Consider the following 10,438-nt stretch of genomic DNA (forward strand, 5'->3'; position numbering starts at 1 on the left):
AGAATTTGACACAAATGGTAAGAACTTGACACAAATGGTGAGGCAAAGCCTCATTTTGTAGAGTCGAGTACATTTATGATTCCCAACCATATGGTGAGGCGAAGCCCTATATGTAAGAGTTAAAGGGTTGAAAGTAGAACAAATCTAGTTGTATATGTGATTTTGTGCTATATACGTGGTTTCCTCATATAAGACCATAATTGTGTAATGTGGCTTTGAGAGGCCAAAATGGGCTATTGATGTGATATATGTATATTGTGATGTTAATTAGGTGTATATGGTCTTTTTAGACTTAGTTCAAGGCCCGAAGTGGTCTAATAGGACAAGAAATGAGAATTGGCCACTTAGGATGTAAGCTTTTGAAGGAAAAGTGACTTTTTACACTCGAGTGTCTAATTTTAGATCGAATTGTCAGATCAAGTCCAAACTTATTCCATTAGCTAGAATACATTGTTATCTTTATGTAGGCACTTGAATTACTCCAATCGGACATTGGATGTGAAAATGACGCATGCCAGAAGTTCATCATTTCTGCTATCAAAATGACAGTAGAAATTCAAACAGGCACGCCATGGCTCATTATGTGCCTGCCATGGTGCATGATGCAATCAGAAATAAAGCATGTGATTCTATTCCATATGTCATAGCGCATGTGTTGTATGCCGTGGCACACGACCCATTTTAAGGGTTGAGAATTTGTGGGTTTTTGAGTCATTTGATTATGTTTACGCTTTCGCTAGCCCTCTTATTTGAATGTATTTTTTGAGAAGTCAGGATCCCATGATTTTGAAGATAAATAAAGGGCTATTACTCTGATTTTAATTTATTAATTGTGTTGTGTGGAATGGCAAAGCCTACGTTGAGATGAGACTTTGCAATTTAGAACCAAGGACTTTACAAGCCTCTTCCAAGATGAGTCACTTTAAGTTTTCCTCTTGTAGCATGCAAAATTTACCATCACATCTTAATATCCCTTCTTGGTTAATTACTAATTCAGTGTTATTTCCTACTGTGATTGCTTTCTTTAACTTGTATAACTTTGGATCTGAAAATTGAGCACTCTTAATCTGATTCATTAGTGAAGAAAGTGCTTGTACATGAGCCAAAAATGCTCCCTTGTCATGATCTCAAATTTCATTCCACTTTCCTCAAGCTTATGAATTTTTTGCACCAAAGGCTTTCTTGCCAAAGTTATATGCACTAAGCTACCCATTAACTTTCTACTTAAAGTATCAACCTTGACATTTGGCCTTGCCAGGGTGATAAAGAATTGTACAATCATAATCCTTTAACAACTCCATCTATCTTCTCTATCTAAAGTTAAGATCCTTCTTTTCAAAAATATACTTAAGACTCTTATGATCAGTATAAATCTCACAAGTTTCACCATAAAGATAGTGGCGCTAAATGTTCAAAGCAAAAACAACTACTGCCATTTCTAAATCATGTGTTGGGTAGTTTTACTCATGCTTCTTAAGTTTCTTGAGGCATAAGCATAACTTACCCATATTGCATTAAAATATAGCCTAGACTCATGCGAGAAACATCACAATAAATTTCATATCCCCTCATGCTTAATGGTAAGCTAAAAAATAGCACTGAGATCAAACATTCCTTCAACTTCTAAAAGCTATCTTCACACTTATCATCCTATTCAAATTTCACATTCTTTTGAGTCAGTCTCATTAGTGGAGTAGCTATTTTTGAGAAATCCTTAACAAAACAATGATAATACCTTATGAGACCTGAGAAACTACAAATTTTTATGACTATTGTGGGCCGTGGCCAATTCTACATTGCTTTCAATTTGCTTGGATCTACTTCAATACCATCTTTATAAATAACATGACCCAAGAAAGTAACTTTATCAAGCCAAAATTCACATTTAGAGAACTTGGCATAAAGTAATTATTGCCTCAACGTCTGTAAAACAAGTCACAAGCATTGTTCATACTCCTTTAAGCTCCTTGAATATATCAAAGTAACATTGATGAAAATGGTCACAAACTTATCAAGGAATAGTCTAAACACCCAATTCATGAAATCCATGAATACTTTAACCCAAATAACATTAAAAGAAATTGTAATGACCATATCGGGCTCTAAATGTAGTCTTTGCTATGTCCTCCTTCTTGATCTTTAACAGATGATAACCTGAATGCAAGTTTATTTTTTAGAAATACTAATCTCCTTGCAATTGATCAATGAGATCATCGATTCAAGGCAATGGGTACTTATTTTTCACTGTTACCTTATTAAGCTATCAATAATCGATATAAAGTTTTAGTGTTCCATCCTTCTTCTTCACAAAGAGTACTGGTGCTCCCTAAGGAGATCTGCTAGGTCAGATAAATCCCTTATCTAGTAATTCTTGCAATTGAATCTTTAATTTTCACAGCTCAAAAGGTGTCATGTTGTAAGGTAGAAGAGAAATTAGTTGAGTGTCCAGGACCAAGTCAATGGCAAATCAATCTCCTTATCTATTCGTAGTCCACACAATTCTTTTAAAAAACATCAAGAAATTGCTAAACAACTAGTATTTGATCCAAATTAATAGTGGGCTTATCAATATCTCTTACTACTACTAAGAGCCCTTGACAAACCTTCATTAGTAACCGTTAGGCTTCTAGAGCTAAGATAATATTAGTAGGTCTTTCTATAAAAATCCCTTACGATATAAAAGGAGTTTTATCTAGAATATCAAATTTTACCACCTTCAAGCAGTAATCAATGGTAACATAACAAGAAGCTAACTAGTCCATACCTATTATCACATCAAAATCAATCATATCAAGTATCATCAAATCAATAAGGGATTCTTTACCCTCAAGGGACACTTCACAAGTCTTATGCACATGAGAAACAATCAAAGATTCCCCTACTGGAGTACCAACCATAAATTAATTATTAAGTTTGGTTGGTTCTTTACCCAACCTCTAAAGGAAATAAGCAAACACACATGAATGAGTTGACCCAGGATCAAATAATACATAAGCCTGATTAGAGGATACAGTTATAATACCTGTAACCACAGTATTCAAAGCTCTAGCATCCTCCCTCGTCACAACATAAACTCTTGCCTTTCCCTACCCTAAAGAAGACTGTCCTGGCTTACCATTTCCCTTATCAATTAAAGTAGGAGTGGCTATTGTAACATCCTAAATTTCTATTCCTACATTAATGCTAATTAGGGATTAAATCAGCAATTTAATGTGGGATTAGTGTTCTGAATTATGAAGTATTATATTGACTCTTCAAGGCATTATATGAATAGATATAAGAAGAAGAATAAGGTCCCCAAGAAACACGTGTGAGCATATTGAGGATTTCCCTTACTATGCCCTTTACCATGGCAGAGAGTGGATGCGCTGCTGCACATGATGCAAAAATTTGATAAGTGGCTTCATAGAACAACTCGCGAAACAGAAGGAGAAACAAAGTTAGAGGGGTCAGATATGGAGAAGGTGCCAACATCTGCTAGGGCAAGCAAAATTAGGAGCAAAAGTGACGTTTCTGACCTATTAGTTATTGGGTAAGTCTTGTACTACCTTGACCTTAGATTCTAGTTTTCTCTTAGTTTTAACTAGTGAGAAATTGAATTCGAAGGTTTTAAGGAGTTGATTTCTTACCCTATAGTAATAGAAAGGTTCTTTAGAACTAAACTAGTACTTTATGATTAGTTTGAGTCGAAATGATAAAGCTTTAAAGCTATAAGCACGATTTGCCCTAATTTAAAGAGAGAGAGTAGTGAGAGAAAGTTGATTGTGATGAAGTTAATGCCCCGGTGCATGTGGCATAAGTTTTGACCTAATTTTATTAAAATGCACCTGTTCCCTTGGTCTTGAGTATACCCTTGAATATTGCTTTTACTGTGTAATGTTTTATAATTTAAGTAATTTATGAAATGATTTTGATAATATTTTGTTTAGGGATCCCAAAGTTTTCAAAATAAATGAATTTGGATTGATTAGTAAGATAAGCAGAGGGTTGTATAGTAATGTTAGTGAGGGCATTACAAGTAGTTGGTATCAGTTTCTTGAGTCTCAAGATCAGATCTTTTTGATTGTTTCTTGCATTCATTCTAGCACCTGGCACTTATATATATATATATATATATTTCATTACACCATTCTTTCCTATTTGCTTACCTTTCTTTTTCTTTCATCCTTAGGAGGAGAGAAAATGAGAAGAAGGGGTACTCGAGCTTTACGTAGTACTCGAGTGTTAAGGCATTCGATTAAGGATGAACCTGTGCCAAAGGTTCAACCGGATGTGCCTCAATAAGCCAATAAAAGAGATAGTCTGTTAGAAGAGCTGAGAGATATGATGATCGATATTTAGCAAACAGTAAGAGATTATGATGTGTTATTACGAGGTAGAGTTTAGGCTGATGAGAGGGATGCTCATAAGAGACTGGTGCAGGAGGAGGCTCATAGTAGACCTGAGCCGCTTTAAGTTTTAAGTAGTAGGTAGATTGTGGAAGTTGCCACTAATCCATCTATGGATTGAGCTTTAAAGACCTTTATAAGGTTTAGTCTACCTACATTTGACAGCAGTATGAAAGAGAGTAAAGTCAAGTAGTAGATTGAATGCCTTGGGACTATATTCAAGGTGGTGACATGTACATCAAAGTAAAAAGTAGTTTTAGCTATAGTTTAGCTAGTTGGAGCAGCAAAGAGATGGTAGGATTCAGTTAGGCCATCTAGTGGTGTGAGATACTCTTGGGAAGAATTCAAGAGGGTGTACTTTGATTATTACTTCCCAGCATCCTTTTGTATTGAGAAAGAGGAAGAGTTCCACTTGTTTAAACAAGGGGATTTGGATGAAGAAGAGTTCATTAAGAGGTTTAATGACCTATCAATCTATTCCATATATCTATGGCACCACAATGACATAAAGTGGAAGGTAAAGCAATTTTTAGAAAAGATGCATCTAGAGTACCAGCCAACAAATTACTCTGTTCGACATTACTACTTATGAAGACATGTGTCATAAGTTAAGAATGGCTGCCAGAAGAGGAAGGGAAGTTGAGGCTGAGAAGAAGAGAGATAGTATAGGAAGATTTGCTCCTTCTCTAGGTTTATTGGGCAATGTTTTGAAGAAGCTCGTTTATAGCTCGAGCAGTTCCAGAGTTTTTGGGAAGATGAGCTTTGCTAGAAGTTCCTAGACCCAGTCAATTCAGGGAGGTTCAATGCAAAGGAGTACTAGGGTCAGAATTGGGCCTCTACAACATTCAAGACAAGCCTCAAATGTGAAAGCTCCTACTTTTAGCACTAGAAGGTCACCCCAATATAGTATCTATAGTAGATTTCACGTGAGAAGATGTTGGTCCTGCTTTAAGTATGGGAAGCCAAGTTATATCACCAAGTATTATCTAGAGGGTGGAATTGGGGTGATAGAGTAATGGTCAACAGTTTCGAGATGAGTATTTACAATGACACAAGAAGAGGCTAGAGTGTCTCTGAACCTAATTAAAGGTATCATTTCTGTTTGTGGTGATTGAAGGTATTTGAGGATTGGGTATTAGTAATTGATTTGATTTGCATTCTGATAGAACACATTTGTTACCCATTTTTATTTATCAATTAGGACCATTTTATTAATGATTTATCACCTTCAAATGCACACATTGCATTAGATTTAGAACTTTGCCTAAGTTTCTAGTTTCAGTGCACTAGGGGCATTTGGTCCAAAAAATGAACTTTTGAGAAAATGTACAAGAAAAATTGAAAAAGTGCATTTTATGTCCAGTTGATGAATGGTGAAATTATATTTTTAAAATTCATTTTAGTTTGGGAGTAATTAAATAAAAAAGTCAACACTTTCTTAAATGTCTTAGTTTGTCCTAGTTTTTGGTTTGCCTTTGTGTGAAAATTTTTATATAATTTTGTACAGCCTGAAACTTGGTTAATTTAATAAATTCTCCCTTCAAATTATGAATTTAATTCTGGACATGAATTAGATTTTATTATATCATATGCTATTTAATTGAATTATGTGATTTATGTGACATAGGTAGCATGTGACTTGTGCATCAATTGAGCAATTGAGGTCAACACTCCTTGAGGTCAATGGCTGATGGTTTGCACGTGAATTATGATTATTTTGAGGGGTTAAATCAGCTAAAATGATGTGGATGACACATGGGAAATTAGGCACACATTGGAATCATCTACAAACCAATAGGAAGTTGCCACCTTGCAAGTGTGACAAGGCTCCCATTTACATTTTAATTTCTTTTTCCTTATTTTAATTAAGCTTCAGCTGATGGAAGACACCAAGGAGCATGCCATTTTAAGCCCCAAATGGGATCCAACACATATCTCATTCATCTTCCACATTCTCTCTCTCTTGTTCATAGTGTTCTTTATTTTCTCTCTTTTGTTCTTCAATTTCCAGCACCCTAACCTCCATTTTCAGCCACCAAACCTCCACAAAACTCATACAATTCTTCTCCTCTATTCATTTTCATTCCATTCCTTCCATTTTCACAAAGGATTGAAGCTCATTTCCATCATTCAAGAGCTATGGAGTTTGGCCTTCACAAGCAATCACTAGGGTTCTTGAAGATGAAGATTGGCTAAGTTTCTTTGTGGAATCCTAGAGAGATGAAGATGGAGGATGAGTCTTGAGCTTCAAATTGGCTAAGTTCTTTTGTTTCCTATCCTCTTCTCTTTTTACTAGATGGTTAGATTCCTTAATCTAGGGTTTAATCATCTTAGCTTATAAATTCTAATTTGAATTTGATGTTGATGTAAAGGAGAGGATTGTTTCATTTAATTTCTTCCTTGGACAGCCATGACTGAATTTTGCCACTCTTTGTTTGGCATATAATCTTGTGTTTTTCAATTAGTGAATATCTTGTGTTAATATTGCATAATCTTGTGGTGTTAATGCTTGTGTTGTTGAGTAGCTTGACATAATCTTGTGGTTGCTCAATTTATGTGTTTCACCATGGCTGTTGATAGAGGATTTTGAGTGAATCACTTGGCTAATGTCTTCACCAATTGGTTAATTGAACTAGGGACTTTAATCTAAGACCTAGGGAGGTTAGCTAAATAGGTTAATTGGCTTAGGATAATTTTCTTAAGTCATGACAGCTTTAGTCAAGAGGAAAGGGAAGCTAAACTTAGCCTAATCATGAGAAGATAATGAGTCCAAAATCAACTAATCTCTAGGGTTCCATTATTGTGAAAAGGGAAGTTCATTTCACTTACTTTCACTAGCATTTTAATTACTTGCACATTAGGTAATTAGTTTAGATAATTAGCTAGGTAACTAAATTCCTACAAACTTTGGTTGATTTATTTCACTAGATAACTTTCAATTAGACTTAAAATCATTCCTTAGGAGATGACCTAGGGTTGGTCCTATATTGCATTAGGGTTAGCTTTAGTGTAATTTTGAGGATAAGCGACTAATTTCCTATCACATTCCCATGAGAGGAATTGATGTGATAGTAGGCATAGATTGGCTAGCAACTGTTAATGCTATGCTAGACTGTGCCAGGAAACTAGTGTCTTTGCTAATGTTATCGACAGGATCTAGTTCTACCTAGTAGCCTAGATTTTTATCAATTGTGCAAGTTGAAAAGTTAATAAGACAAGGGTGTGGTGCTTACATGGTGATTTGTGCGGCTAGTAGTGTTCATGATGGGGACATTGAGAAAATTGGAGTGGTAAGTGAATTTCCTGAGGTATTTTTTGATGAGATGTTAGGATTACCTGTAGAAAGGGAAGTTGAGTTTTCAATAGATTTGATTCTTGGTACAGAACCAATTTCTAAAGCCCCATATCAAATGTCACCCTCAGAATTGAATGAGTTAAAGAAGCAGATTGAAGAATTGCTTGATAAGAGGTTCATCAGGCCAAGCATATCGCCTTAGGGTTCGTCGATATTATTTGTGAGAAAGAAGGATAGTAGTTTATGGTTGTGCATTGACTACCGGAAATTGAACAAGGTGACAGTGAAGTATAAGTACCCTTTACCTAGGATTGATGATCTATTAGATTAGTTGGCTGGAGCCTCAGTCTTTTCCAAGATTGACTTGAGGTTAGGGTATCATCAATTGAAGGTTTCTGAGAAAGATATACCTAAGACAGCCTTTCGGACGCGTTATAGGCATTATGAGTTCATTGTCATGCCATTTAGTTTGACTAATACACCTACGGTATTAATAAATTACATGAATCATATTTTCAAACCATATTTAAACCAGTTTGTTATGGTTTTCATTGATGACATTCTGGTTTATTTAGAAGATGAGGAACGACATGCCAAGCATCTTTGGATTGTCCTCCAGATTTTGGAGGAGAACAAGTTATATGCCAAGATCAGTATGAGTTTTAGATGAGGGAAGTAAGATTTTTGGGCCATGTGGTGTCAACAGATGGGATTTCTATTGATCCACATAAAGTTGATGCTGTGTTGGAATAAGAGCGACTTAGCTCAGGTACAGAGATTCAAAGTTTTTTGAGATTAGCTGGATATTACCAACGATTTATCCAAGGTTTCTCTTAGATTGTTTCTTCGTTGATGAAGTTAACCCATAAAAATTAACCGTTTATGTGGGATGACAGATGTGAAACTACATTTTAGAAATTAAAAGAAAAGTTGACTACTGCACCTATGGTAATAATCTTAAATCCCAAACTACCTTACCAGGTATACATAGATGCTTCTCTGAGAGGTTTGGGTTGTGTGTTAATGCAAGACGGACGAGTAGTAGCCTATGCATTAAGACAGTTGAGGTCACATGAAGAGAATCACCCAACTCATGATCTAGAACTTGTAGCAGTGGTTTTTACATTGAAGATATGGCGTCATTACTTGTATGGTTCAGTGTTTAGCATGTTTACTGACCACAAGAGCTTGAAGTATCTAATGGATCAAAAAGAGTTAAACATGAGGTAGAGAAGGTGGATAGAGTTGCTCAAGGATTATAACTTTTAGTTGAAATACCATCCGAGGAAGGCTAATGTGGCAGCTGATGCAGTGAGTAGGAAGATGCTACACATAGCTAGTTTGATGGTCTGAGAACACAGTTTAATGGAGCCTTTCATTGACTGTTAACATGATGCACTATTGAAAACTTTAGTTGGTGCTAACATTACTATGATCAATAGTGATTTTTAGAAAGAGTTGAGGATGGTGCAGCTGGAAGATAAGTATCTTCTTTAGATTCAAGAAAAGGTTGAGTCAAATCTGTCTCAAGATTTTAGTTTTAATGATAATGGATTTGTGGTTTATTAAGATAGAATTTATGTTCCTAATAATGCCGATTTGAGAAGGGTGATTCTAAATAAAGCACACTGCAGTACATACACTATTTACCTGAGAACTATGAAGATATATCAGGATGTGAAGTGTTACTGGTAGTGGCCAATAATGAAGAGGGAGGTGACTAAATTTGTAACATGATGCTTGACTTGTCAGAAAGTAAAGATCGAGCATTAGAGGCCAGCTAGAACATTACAGCCACTAGAGATACCTAAGTAGAAATAGGATAGCATTTCTATAGATTTCATCTCCAAATTGCTAAGAACTCAGTTCAGTCATGATGCTATCTATGTAATTGTAGACCAGTTGACAAAGTCAGTTCACTTCTTAACCATTAGGATCAGTGATTCTTTAGAGAAGTTGCTAGAGACATATATTTGAGAGGTTGTGTGTTTACATGGAGTGCTTAAGGAAATAGTCTCTAATCGAGATCCAAGATTCGCATTTAGATTCTAGGGAGCATTGTAAAGAGCTATAGGTACTACTTTAAAATTTAGTACTACTTCTCATCCCCAGATTAAGGGGCAAACTGAACGGACTATTCAAACCTTAAAAGATATGCTTTGATCTTGTGTACTAGAGTTGTGTAGTAGCTGGGATAGTTACTTGCCATTGGCCGATTTTACGTACAACAATAGTTACCATTCTAGCATTCAAATGGCACCATACATAGCTTTATATGGAAGGAAGTATAGATCGCTATTATGCTAGACAAAGCTGAGTGAAAGAAGTATTGTAAGACCTGATATTATGGATCAAACCACTCAGAAGATTGAGTTGATAAGGTAAAAGCTATTGATAGCTCAAACCAGGCAAAAGAGTTATGTTAATTGACAAAGGAACCATTAGAGTTTCTAGTAGGTGACTATGTATTTTTAAAAGTTATGCTAATAACGAGAATTGGGAGATCAATTAAAGCCAAGAAATTGACTCCTAGATTCATAGGTCCGTTTGAAGTCTTAGAGAGAATTGGGTCAATTGCCTATCGGATTGCTTTACCTCTACAGTTATCTAGGATTCATGATGTATTTCATGTGTCTCGGCTCAAAAAGTGCCAACCAGATCTTTCTCATGTGATTGAGCCTAAAGAAGTAGAGTTATAAGAGAATATGACTTGTTGAGCAAAACTAGAACGAATAGTAGATGAATATGATTAAGG

This window comes from Prosopis cineraria, unplaced genomic scaffold (assembly GCF_029017545.1).
Source record: "Prosopis cineraria cultivar Desert tree isolate PC_DT_omini unplaced genomic scaffold, ASM2901754v1 PC13, whole genome shotgun sequence".
Classification (NCBI taxonomy): domain Eukaryota; kingdom Viridiplantae; phylum Streptophyta; class Magnoliopsida; order Fabales; family Fabaceae; genus Prosopis; species Prosopis cineraria.